The 13,792-nt window shown below is 38.4% G+C and overlaps 1 protein-coding gene across 1 annotated transcript in view; it reads right to left on the bottom strand.

The window, feature by feature from the left end:
* The window catches only part of wnt5b (wingless-type MMTV integration site family, member 5b), a 122,478-nt gene that overhangs the window by 65,284 nt on the left and 43,402 nt on the right, over positions 1-13,792 (bottom strand). The window contains exon 2 of the mRNA XM_028448393.1: positions 3,354-3,448. The gene's annotated coding sequence lies outside the window, so the exon portion shown is untranslated. The remainder of the gene's footprint in view (positions 1-3,353; positions 3,449-13,792) is intronic.

Here is a 13,792-nt window from a genome sequence, read left to right as displayed (position 1 = left end):
TATTTTTACATTTACAACATTTCTTTATTAAAGCATACAAATTACAATGTAAGACAGAAAAGGTTAAGTTGTCACTCTTAGATGAATAGAATGTATGAATAAAAAAAAAGAAGATAAAATACAATCCTTAGACTTAAGAGTTTGATAGGCTCGGCTAATCGATCAGTTCGTGTCATGTCTTTGTGCTCTTCCATAAATAGTGCAACGTAGCTGTTGCTCTCATTGAATAGTTAACGTACCGGTGCGCACATTTTCCCGCTAACTTTCTTTTTATAAATCACAAAGTTTTCGTAAAAAGTGTCGTGCACATCTTTCAGGTTCCGTTTTGTCCATGTATAACGGTTATAAATGAGGCCCCTGGAGTGAACCTGGGAACTTTCTTTCTCGAGGCTGCATTTTAGTTCAGTAATTGTTTGCTTTCTTTGGTGACTGAGGATTTTTTTTTCCAAATTCAAACACCAGATACCAGAAAGCAAGGATTAGTTCCTTGGACACTGTATCGCAACTCTGTTTATCCATCACATTGGACGGCAAGACCTCCACAGGCTTCAGTGTTGTTTGCCTGTGTGCCTAACAAGAATGACACATTTTGTTTGCTCATGGGAGTAAAATGGTTATATCATATTTGGCGTTTGACTGTACAAATCGTCAGAATGATACAAAAATCTTTCAGTTTCACCATATATGGATTGCAGCCATCAGAAGAGACATGCTCGCATTCGTGGAGAAATTTCTTTGGAGATAAGTACCACTGAAATTGATTTAGGGGACTAAAAGTTTGGAGATAATAATATATATATATATATATATATATATATATATATATATATATATATATTGAATGCATGTATTGATATGCTGAGCTTTTTATTTGGTGGCTGGGGAGGATTTTTGTGATGTGGCAAACCGGGGCTCAGGCAATAGTTTCCCATTTACCCGTCTATGTACATAAACATTGTTTTCACAAATATCAAACGTAATTGATGTTTGGTACAAATTGCTATTAATGTTACCTTCATCGGGATAGCTGATTGTAAGCCTCCAAGCTTTTGTATGCTTTCGGTTCCTCTCCAATATAGTACGACTGTTGATGAACTAAATATTTGCAAAGTCTGGAAAATCGTCTTTCTCTAAATTTTGCACCAACTAGTTGAAGATATTTTGGAGGTCGGTATTGTACGGATCGTGACACCCCAACACCAAACGTTTATCAATGAAGTGGCACCTTGCAGTCCCTTCTAAATGTTCGGTGAACTTTGAAAGGAGGTCTTCCGTCCAGACATCACTATGTCGTCGCAAAAGGCTCAAAAGCGATCTTCCTCCACACAATTCTAACCTCCGGTTCAGCTTTCTTGCCGTCCAATATGGCGGAATAAACACAAACAATGAAGACTCTGCACGTCTTCTATAGGATAAAGTGGGTATAACTCAAGTCAAATTCCTTGTGCTGTCTTAAAAACTGTACTTGGCAAATAAAACATTTCTGATTCTGATCTAAAATATGACTCACTATCACTGAAAGCCTATGCATCCATGCATCCGAGAAAAATTAAATTTGAATTTGTTTGTTGCACACCAACTGGCTTTCTGCCGAAAAATAATTGAAGTATTTTTTCTGATATTACGTTTGAGCAAGTCGTCACTTCTACCTCCCAAACTGAAGACTACCACAAGTGTTTCAGGATGACATTACCTCTGCTAGGTTAGAAGTTTCATTTCACCATGTACCTCGAAGCACCTATTCACAGTGAAAGTCAAGTAAAAAGGATGCACTCTGATGCTGAGGGGAGTCTGGATGAAAGCATGCTCTAAATGGCTTCATGTTATGAGCACGTCTTCCTCTCAGTGTGATTATCTCCTCAAACCCACATATCCTTCCTGCCTGCGTGATTGACAGCTCTAAGGCAGGGTAATTCAAAAACTTACAAGCCCCCTGAAAGAGATAAAGTTTTTGGAGCATGCGTGTCACTAAGACAATGGTTTCACAGTGTCGCGTTAGCGTCTGAACTTGCTTGCGTTGGGGCCGTAAGTTGCAAAAGTCAAAGTGCTACTGGTGTCGTCGTGCTGTGAACCCTGTTTTCTGTTGCGCGGAGGGAGGCAGCGTTCTGTATCTGTGCGAGCGTGTTTTACTGCTGTCATTAAAGGAGTAGTTCACCATTAAAAGGGGAACTGGAGTTCTTTACAACAAAGCAGCAGGGGTATTAGCAGCACAGTGTTAGCGCCCTCCCCCACATGTCTCCAGTCTATGGCTGCAACAAACTCCTTGTGTGTGGCTCTTTTCTGCCGCTTTGTCTGTCTTTCAGTCCTGCTTTTAGATCTCTGGCTGTCTGCTGGTCAGCTTTCATCCCCATAGTTTCTGCCTCTCAGCCCTTCATGAAGTATTTTCTCTCATTTCTCTTCTCCCTCTTTTTTTCCCCACTTTTGTCTCTCCTTCTTTTTTATCTACTCTTCTATCATCTCTCTCATTCTTCCTTCACTTTCATCTATCCTTCACTTCTCTCATCTCTCTACTTTTGTCTACCCCCACCTCCTTCACCACCTGTCTGTGGCACGTGGTGGTAAAGTGTTGCTGAGGTACAGTAGACTTTGACTCTTTGAAGTCCCAGAGGCCCCTGGGGGTTGAAGTGCATGTGTGCCTGTGTGCGCCTGAAAAACTCTTTTTTTTTTTTTTTTTTCATTCACAGCCCTTGGCAGTAACATTTGGCAATGCCTTTAAACCAGACGTCACACTTTGCATAAATACGTATCTGTGTGTAGCTGTGTTTCCATAACCCTTGGAAATGCATGAAATCTAAATAGAGCAATAAAAACTGGTAATGGAAATACTTGAATTAAAAAAAAACCAAACATTCAAATATCGTAAGAATTTTACGTTTTCAATATTGAAATGTGTCGCAAAAGAGCTATGGAAACACTTATACCTCAAATACACGTCACCAAACGTGACGGACATGGTCACATGACCTCTTCTGTCCGAGAAAACATGACACGGCACATGTAGACAGAAGCGGAGACCGAGATATTTCTTAGCATTAAACTTCAAAATTATTACTGCCACATTAAAAAACAACGAAATGTGGAGTGTTGCAAGGAGGTTTTGAGCGTCCGTCTTCCTGCAGTGAAGTCTCGCGGGATGAGATTTCACAGGAGTTACGAGGTTCTTGCCCAAAACAACCTTCAACGGAAACACGTTCAAAGCACAATTACAATTTGTCGACATTTAGAAATATCGCTTTTATTTTGCGAAAACCTGTAATGGAAACCCAGGTTAGGTTGTGCTGAAATGACACATTTCACAGTTTCTTACTTATGATGAGAAATGACCACATTTAAATGGCCTAACAGCAACTTACTAGATTTGGGGCTTGTACACTGAGATATGAGAGAAGGGAGGAAAATTCCACTTCTTTCCCTTAAGTCTGCTATAGTCACCACTCAGCAACGAAACCTAAAGAAAGCAAAGGACAAAGACACATTTAAAATCTTGGGAAAGTTGTGAAAACAAGGGCAACAGAGAAAGTCAGGGACGAGACAGAGGAGTGAGGAATCTGTGAGTCACTGTTTAACTGTGGGCTGCAAGAAGTCAGCTAGCCATGTTAAAATACCATCTAAACACGCACATGCATGCACGTGCACGCTACAACAGGTTCCTCTGAATGTAATAAGCTTCTTTTCTACTAAAGTGAGTGAATATTATTATTATTATTATTATTATTATTACAAATTGTATTTCATACAATTTTGCACTTGTAAAGGTAAAATGTGTAATTATTGATATCGCAATATATATCGTACCGTTTAGTATCGGGACATATCGTGTTGTGACAAGCAAATCGTGAATCGTATTGTCAGATTCATGGCAATGCACAGCCCGAGCAATCACCGTCCTCCTTGTCTGGTGAAAATACGAACAAACAAGAAATCGTTAATTAGAATAAAAAAACTTCTACTTCTACACAACCGTTTAGGGGACTCCACATCCAACAATGCAATGCACAAAAATGTCAACAAACTAAATGTTTAGGGTGGAGATAAAAAGTAACTTTCAAGCCTTTTTGAGTAAATATGGTTTGATTCACTGATCTATGAGGAAGACACTATGATTTTACCTTAAAATTATTAAGGGTAGCAGCTAAAATAAGTGTAGTTTGTCATTTGACACTTGAACATAGAGTGGAATGCTAATTGAAACATGCAGTCATTATCATGCCACAATTCCTGGGATGGAATTGGACTTGCGACCTCATTCCCAAAAAAATGAAAAAGCCTTTATAGCTATGAGCAAAGAGAAAAACGATTCAGCGACCACTACACTCTTGCCGTTGTGCTGAGTCAAGACATGGACAAGACTCTATCTTTTGTCTTGAATGGTATTACTGGGTTGAAATAAGGTTAAAACAACAACAAAATTAAATGTATTTGTGCTTTGTGTGTGAAATTAATGGTATCCTTACATTAAAATATGGGCCCTAAATCAAATTCTGAGGGAAAGCATGCAAACAGAAAAACCAGTGAACCAAACCTGAAACATACCCTGTAACTTAAAATGAAGAAATATAGGAACGACAAACTGGGTGAGCAAATAACATGTTAAATCTTTAATTAGAAGCTATGAGACCCTACATTATTCCCTGAATATAAATCTTTTATTAAAGCCGAGTTAATTATAACAGCAGAAGAATGAGGCGTTGCTTGCTGACTTATGCCTCCTATTGCTGCCAGCAGAGGATGGACAGGGAAAGAGGAATGATAACCGGCTTCGCTTTGGTTTGCTTTGTCTCCATGTGAAGCAACGTGAAGCCCCGGCATAGAATTGACAGATACCTGCGATGTCAAAAACCAACAGGCTCGCACACATTGAAATTTGTCAGGTGAGGCAGTGTTTTGCTAGCGTGGGAGGTGTGGTGTGCTTGTGTGTGCTTGTCTTCCTGTGCACTTGTGATTGAAGGCGTGCGTGCATAATGCATTTGTGTGCACTCTGGGTTTGTGTCTTTGCCTCTGTGCTCGCGCTTCGCTTTGTTCCTCGCTGTCAGCCTGAGCTTGTCATTCAAGTGTCAATAAAAAAGAAAGTTTTCCTCTCTCTTTATTTATTTAAAGTTTGTCAAATGGAGGATTGGACAGGAGGGAGAAATTAAAAAAAACTGCTGCAACACTGGAGTGAGGCTTTGACACGTGTTTGACAGGAAACACTGTGCGTCAGAACATTTCTCGTTGTTAGCAACATTGATTTTTACAATTTTTCTTGTTAGATTCTGAAACTCAGAAAGAGAGGCTTAAGATGAGGGAAGAACAAGCAGTAGGAGGACCTTGAGTTGAATTCTTGAACTGCCTTAAGATCATGCTTTTTGTGTAGGAACTAGTCCTAAAACTATAGAAAATATATTTTAATTATGATTATTATTTACATGATTAACACTATTGGTAAAATAAGATACGGTATACATATTAGGTAAAATTGGTCAAAAGTCTTGGTGATATCTAATATTAGTGATCGACCGATTCATCGGCCGGCCGATTTAATCGGGCAATTTTTGCGTGCTTTACGTGTTTCGGTATTGATACCGATGCGTGTTGCTGCGTTCGCCGATCCACTTTATATACAGAGCGGCTGCCATAGGCGGCTTTTGTTGCTGGAGACAGAGGCTGCAGAGCCCCTCCCCCACTAGCAGAGTGTGAAGGAAGCTGTTCAACCCCAAAAGCAGGTTATAAACTTTCAAAGCATGTTTTAACTGTTTTATTTAGCGTTGTTTCGTAGTTCCACGCGTTGTCGTCATAGTTGTATTTAACGAGCAGCTGGCTGGAGGTTTGGCAGGTGTGTGTTTCTCTCTCTCTCTGCTTCTCACTCAGCGCTGCGCTGAGAAGAAGTTTTTAACTTAGGAAAGCAGCTTACTACTTGTTTGAATATTTATTCCTGTTAATGTTGATGCAATTTAGAACAGAAACTTGAACAGTTTGTTGCCTAATGCGCCTCTAACATCACGTTATTTTTCTCTGTTAGTTTATGTTCTGGGGTTGTGTTGGAATAGACTTATTCATGGTTTCTTTTTGTGCTTAATACTATAATTTTACATCTTTATACTCAATAATCCTGTTAATAAAATATATCTTCAGTCAGGCCAACTTTTGTCAAAGCTATTTTCAGGACAAGGACGAACAGTTCTCTTTCATAATAATTCATGAGATGTCTCACTCTATGTTTTTTACTTTTTCTTGTTCGACATCACCTGTTTTTTTTTTATTATTTGTTAAATATTTTTAACTTGGTGTCGTTCTACCTCACCTTTGTTAATTTCAATGAATGTTTTTTTTTTTTTTTTAAATTGAGACTTGCAGCATTTGTTATCATCATTGTGTATTTTTTATGGTGTAAATTGAGGGAGCAAAAGTAGTATCGGCTCAAGAAAATCGGCAGTCCAAATCAGTCATCGGCTAAGGCTGATGGGAAAAAATTGGTGTCTGCATCAGCCCTAAAAAACCTGTATCGGTCGATCCCTATCCGATATGCCTGTACTGTCCAATACCAAATGTCCAATTTGCAATAATAACTTGAGATACCGATATATAGATAGATCTACAGCCCCCCTAACTTAATTTTAGGTCACATAATATATGTCTCCATGGAAATAATAGATAAACCTTACTTTTAATACAATGCCCCACTGCATGTATTCCACAAATAATCATCATCTGGCTAAATAGGAATACTTATTCAACTTCAGTAATGTAAAAAGTACCAGCACATGTTGGTTTTTCAATATTGGTGTAAAAACCAATACCGATGTCAACCAATATTACATTTTAGGGCAAATATTGGATGATAATATGCCCATCTCATCTATCTAACATATTTAACATATCTTTATTTAAATCAGTGATTCCCAAAAATTAAAATTTTGGCTATTCTTCTTCAAATCTCATAAAAACAACACAAAAATTTAGAACAGCAATAAAGCTATTTTTGTGCAAAAGATAGAAACATTTTCTATTTTTTATGCTCAAGATTCAGCAACGTCATTCTAGTGCCCCCAAACCCCCCCCAAACTGGTGGCCCTCCCCCAGTTTAAATACCGCTGTTTTAAATGAACTTTTGCAAAGTAGTTGCATACTTTTACATTCATTGTCTGCCATTTTCCTTAAGCCTTGTCTCTCTGAGCCACTGCCACCACATGTTTTAAATGTCTAATGGATTCTAATCAACGTGTAATCATCTCTCATGACATTCAGGTGTTGCTAAATCAGAGGGACATCGGCTTTCCAGTTTCAGGAATGAGGAACCCTGCTTCACTCTGACACACCTTCCCTAAGCATATAATGTTGCTATGTGTATTAGTGGTAGTCACACGGACCAAACCATTGTTAGGCAGAAAGTGGGGAAGAACGCAATTCCTAAATGTAAAACTGTATGTTGCATAAGTAATTAACATTAACACATTCTTTATTGTATTTAATGTAATATAACTGTATTATATTCAACACTTTAAATTATTCAATATTTCCAACTTTGAAACTTTTAAATGGCAACTCCTCCTATTTACTCCACAATGGTTTGCTTCATGAGAAAAAGTAATGATTATTCGTTACTTAATGAAAGTAATATGAAAGGAAACTGTACAAAATCCTTTTAAAAGGTTTTATGCATGTGTTTGATAGTGACTATGACATCCTGAAGACATTCCTCTGTTTTTTAAAAGAAAAACCAAAAACGAATTGATTGATGGATTATTAGACACACTATAGGACAGGAAATGACTTCATGATAACGTGACAATTTCAAGCAAAGGAGTGATTCATATCGAGCGTCCTATGTCATGTAGGGCCAAAGATTAAGTGAGAATGAAAAATGAAGCAGAAACTGGGAAATCCAACACAAACCAATCAACCAGTCAAAGACAAGCAAAACCAACACCTGCACCAAATCATCTCCACCTTGGCCAGTGAGAAGCAGCGGACCTCAATATGTAACCCTCTGGCTTGTATCTTTGTTGGAAAGGATTAGTTATGCATTGCAGACATCAAGCTAAACAGAGCAAAAATTCAACAAGACCCAAGAGTGCATAGTTTTCTGAATTTTTCCCACACTCCATCCAAAGAGATTCTTCCTGAGAGCAGAAAGACAGAGTGCAGAGCATAAGCTCCTTTTAACTGAAGAACATCTGTAGAGCATTGTCACATAATGCTCGATAACATGGGTCATCAGGTTTAACTCATGCCAGCACTCGTGCATGTTAAAGCTTCACATTTTATTAAGGCTAAGATGCTGTAAGAAAGACATGGGCCGTTTTTATCACAGCGAGGGCCACAAAATGTGACTGTATGGTCAGAGGGCAATATATCAACAAGCATGTCAGCATTTAGAATAACGACCAAGAACAAATACTTTATTTGTCTTTGTTTTGTGTAGTTTTCTGTTTTTAAGTCATTTTGTCTTTTTTTGTTGGCCATTTGTGCATTTGCTGTAATTTTTGAGGTTGTTTAGTGTATATTTTGAGTCATTTTGTGTATTTTGTTGTCATTTTGTGCATTTTTCCTATCATTTCTGGGTGTTTTGTTGTTGGTTTTGTGTTTTTGGAGGCATTCTGTGTCATTTAGCTGTTTTGTGTCATGATTCTTTTTGTGTATCTTTGTTGTCCTTTTGTATATGTCTGTTATGTGTATTTTTGTAGCGATTTTGATTGTTTTTTTGTAAGTTTTATTGTAATTGTGTATGTTTTTGGAGTTGCTTTGTCTATTTTTGCTGTCCTTTTGTGCATCTTGCTGTAATTTCTGGAGTCATTTTGTGTATATTTTGAGTCATTTTATGTGTTTACTTTGATACTTCCAAAAATTTGTCCAAGGGCCTCATGGGGCCATGTATAAACAGGAAGTGACATAACATGAAGCAATTCAGGTTGAAAAAATAAAGTATCTTTACAGCAGATCTGAATCTGTACAGCCATGCACAGGAAGTGGATACCCAGGCTACAATAATATCTCCATTGAATAGTTATTTAATATTCACCATATAGATGGCAATGTTGAGAAAGAGTAGCTCTCTTATCTCTCAGTAAATGAATTACAGTTTCAATTTGCATGTTGAGTGAATTTGGCAGAAAGAGCCTCAGACCCAGAGCTCGGGTGTGCCTGCTGATAACCAGCCTGTCATCTCAGGGTTTGGCAGGAGTTCCATTCACACCTGCTCTGAACAACATGAAAGTTTGATTTTTTGATTGGCTCGAACATGTGTAGAGCTGTAAGAAATCTGGCATAAGGAGAAAACCAGAAATAACAAATAGGCTTGATCTCAGAAAGCATTCCTGGGTTAAGCATTAGTTCTGCTCCCATGTGTGGATCTGCTGGTACTTCTTTCAGGTTTTGTGTAAATTGGCAAAAATTGTGCGATGATTTTTAAAGGATCAGAATCCCCAAACCTTCAGTGGCTGTAAAATATGCAATTACAAACCCTTTTTGATATCTTGATCAAATTTGCTTTCAGTGTGTTTAATTATGTTTTGGGATTTTGTTTAATTTCTATTTTTAAAAATACAAACTTGTTTGTTTGTTGTTGTTTTTCTTCACAAAATCAAAAGTCAATACAATATTGCTAAAATGGTTAGCAATACCATGTATGTTTGCATTGAATTCATCCAACAAGCCAGCCATACTGCCTACAAATCCATACAAAGGGCAAAATTCCGTATCCACCCAAGACAGGCTGTAATTTAACTATGTCTGCTTATACTTTACAAGCTTACATGGGCTCTTCTCTAGCTCTGATTTAGAGTCCAAGAAAGGACACACCCTGAACAGGACACCAGTCTATCACAAGGCCAACGATGAGAGAGGGAGAGAGATAAAAGCTGGGGAGGCTTGAACAAACACTGTCCTGTGGAGCAGTGACATTGAGCATTGCACCAACACACAGCCCTAAAGACAGGTCACATCTACAAATACTACCTTATCCTTCATTCATTTGCACAGTAGGAAAAAACCCACAAAGGTCCAGGGAAAACGAGCAAACTGTTCAGGAACTTAACATAGTAGTTGGCCCTTGGTGTCCATCGTTGGTAAATTATGGATTACTGACACAATCGTTTACCCATTATAGATATAGGGTAAACATTTTTTTTTAATCAGATAAAGACATAGTGTAGGTCTTCCAGATCAATAAATCAAAAATCATTTGCTCGAGAAAAAAACAAAAACTATTTTGAAGCTCGAAAGTTTGTTTTCTGTAAACACTGTCATTGAAATTTTTGGTAAAGTTTCATGCATTGCATTGTTTGATGTGAAGTCCCGTAGATGGATGGATAGATGTGTTTTTACTTCATTAAAACTGTGATTTCTTGTTTCTTTGCCAGACAAGTTGGACAGTGATTTGCTTGACTTTTTACAACAATTTTCATTTTGTGAGTTTTTGGGGCAAACACAATAAATCACCGTAAGAATGTATTAAAAAATACTATGCATCCCTCTATGGGACTACGCATCCCACAATGCAATGGAGAAAACTTTTTTACAATGAGTGTTTACAATTTTATTTTGATGTCTTTCATAGAGCAAATGATCTTCGATTTATTGATCTACATTGCCTACAATATGTCTTTATCTGCTAAAAAAAACTGTTGGTCTAAAGGAGCTTTAAAGCTGCAGTATGTAGAATTGTGAGACTGGAATGGAAACAACCACTCTCCCCCGTCCCCTCCCTGTTATGCATCCACCAGCATCCTCATGAACGTGCACAACTGTGGAGCTATATGCAATGACTTTGTCGTTAAATCTGGAGCCTTTTTCTTGAGTTATTGGAAATGTTTTTTTTTTTTTTTTTACGTGACATGAAAGCATGTGTCACTCAGTAATGACTGTACTCCCCTCCCCTGTCCCAAAGTGCTCATATGCGGCCAGGTTGACAGGAGCACACAGATGCAGGTCAGAGCAGAGAGGAGGTGAGGAGACCCACACCATTCCAAGTCCACACTGTAAATGAACTGTGCATGTTCTCTCCACCTTGGATATCCTTGTCCAAGATTGACACATGATTTATTCCTCCGCGAGTCCGTTTCAAGTATGTTTTGGACTTTAGACTGTTGTTTATCCACGTCGTTCTTCTGTTTTTGGCTTCCTTTACTTTTCCTGTGGGAACGCCTGCCATAGCACCTTTACTACCTCCAAGATGTGAACGTGCATCGACTTTTGTTCAGCAGCTAACAGCAATGCCCAAAACAGCTTATTGAGCACTTGGTTTGTAAAAAGATCTCTGATTGGCTATACGGTCCAGTGTCCTCTCAGAACACTTTGAATTACAATTAGCTGAAAGGTTATTATGAGTTTTTGACCAAATTATGCTTAAAAAAAACTTGCATACTGCAGCTTTAAGCATGAACATGAATGCAAAAATTTCAAGAATGCCAAGTTTTGTAATTTGTGATTTCTAAAAGAAATTTCTTAAAATGAACTTGGATGTGGTAAATCTTATGTCGAGTAAAGCTGACTGTGTTTTTAAACAGTGCTGCACGTTGTGCTGACTGACCAGACGTGGTTGTGCAGCAGAAGGTGAAGCCTCAGTCCCTGTGCAGATGTGATCAGACTAAAGAAAAGCTGCAGCGTCGGCCTGCTTTGTTTGCTACGTGATGGCGACGTGGCTCACTGATTCTTGTTTGGAAAGTCAGAGAATATTCTCAGAAAAGCACGAAGTCAGTCCCTGATGAACACGGCCTTTGCTCTCCTATGATAATTTTCTTTGCAGTTGTAAACAAAAAAGGCATCAGATGCAGGAAAATGAATGAAGGAAACAGATATTAGACCCTAACATACAGTCAGATAATTAGTGTGTTACTGTAAAAAAGAGAGATCTGAAACATACAAAGAAGGAAAGTGAGAGAAAGAAAGATGTGGAAGAAAGACTGGGAGAAGATAAAAAGAGAAAGTGAGTGTGGAATACAAAGAAGTGTTGTGTTTGTGCGCACACACACCAGGTGTGTACCTGCTGTCCCCAAGGTCCTTCTAGCTGTCTTCTTCTATTGATTAGCTGGTATTGATCTGGACACGCATACACGCACACACACATACACACACACACACACACACACACACAGCATGGTTCACTTGATTCAGCCAGGCTTTGACACAGGAGACATGGGGCTACATTGTTAACACACATCCAAGCATGTGCACAGAGACGCACACATACACACACATGCACACACGCACATCATCTTCACCCACACGCACAGCAAACACTCACTCTGTCTGTTTGCTCATGTGCAGCTGCTTCTCTGGCGGTAGAAACAATGAGCATGTGTGAGACAGGCTGTCAGAGGAAAAACTCCAAGTCCTGTGCAAACTCGGTGAAGCCTCACTGTTGTGTTTTTTTTCCGGACATTGTTTGATTCCTGCTCAGATGTCATATGCACAGCTACTGATTTGAGTTGTAACAGAGCTCAGTGTGAGGCCTGGATGTGGAAGCAGCCTGTGCATGTAAAACAGATTGTCACAACTCTGTTCTCAACTTTTGCTTTGCTTTGTTTAGTTTTTTCCTTAGTCAAACCTTGACGTCCCCAGTCATGCAGGTTTACCAATGAATAAATAACCAAGTTAGATAGTAGATAGTTCTGAACGACTCCTCAAAATGCAAAAAAAAAATTGTCTCACTTTAGCTAAACCAACACAAGATTCTGTGCAAAAACCATATGTTGTTTTGTATTAAATTGCAAAGTATTATTTATGGTATCATTCACAAAACATTTCCAAACTGTATTTTGTGACAGTCGTCCTATATTACTTAATGTATTTTTTTTTTAAACTCTAGTAGGACAACCTTATTCCCCTTTTATCTGGGGCTGCTACTTCCTGAAAATGAGTGCAACTTCCTTTGTGGTATAGACGCCTTAATGGTCCACGTCATGAGTGATGTGGCTGGAGGCAAAAACAGGAAACTGTAAAGACTGTGGAGGCTTGTAATGTTACAGCTTTAGAATGTCGTCTTGTTGTGTCTGAGTGCCAGAGTAGGAGGAATAACGTTAGTGGACGTGAATTAAAGTTTTATAGGATTCCAGCCTCAGAAAAACAAAGACAATGGTGGTTTTGCCTCCAGGTTAAGCCCCGCCCAACAAAATACATCACAATCAAAGGGTCTATATAGATAAAATACTAGTAAAACATTAAAAAATGGGAACGCTCATCATCCTAATCATCCTAACCATACTAATAGTATATAGTAGACTGTATATACTCATTGAGTTTGTAGTGCATAGTTCAGAGTGTCTAGTGTTACACAAACAAAAATCTACTCCACTTCCAGCTTTTCAAAATAAGAGTCCTGGATGTACCCTAAATAAATATATAAATTATTTTTGTGAAACTAATTAACTGACAGATGAGTAGACTTTAAGCAGGGACCAAAAATCACCTACCCTTTGTTTATCACAGTATTTTGCAAGTTTCTAAAAAGAATAACCTCATAAATCAGACATTTTTCAAAGACTATAAACTCTATCCTGCATTTTTTAGACGCTACCCTGGTCGCTACCCTGGTCCTAGCTCATTATATATATATATATATATATATATATATATATATATATATAGGCTTTCTATAGAGCTACTTGATGACACCATGATTAGATTCAGGTGTGTTGAAACAGTGAGATATATAAAACATGCAGGATAGGAGTACTCATTGTCAGCCATAGCATCATGACCAACAACAGGTGGTTAGATCTCAGAAGCTAAGCAGGTCTGGGCCTGGTTAGTAGTTGGATGGGAGACCATTGAGAATTCCAGGTGCCACAGTGGGGGACAGTTGCTCCAGTGGTAT

Source organism: Gouania willdenowi, chromosome 6 (genome assembly GCF_900634775.1).
Source record: "Gouania willdenowi chromosome 6, fGouWil2.1, whole genome shotgun sequence".
Classification (NCBI taxonomy): Eukaryota; Metazoa; Chordata; class Actinopteri; order Blenniiformes; family Gobiesocidae; genus Gouania; species Gouania willdenowi.
The sequence above is the reverse complement of the archived record's forward strand: the minus strand, read 5'-3'. Positions and strand labels throughout refer to the sequence as shown.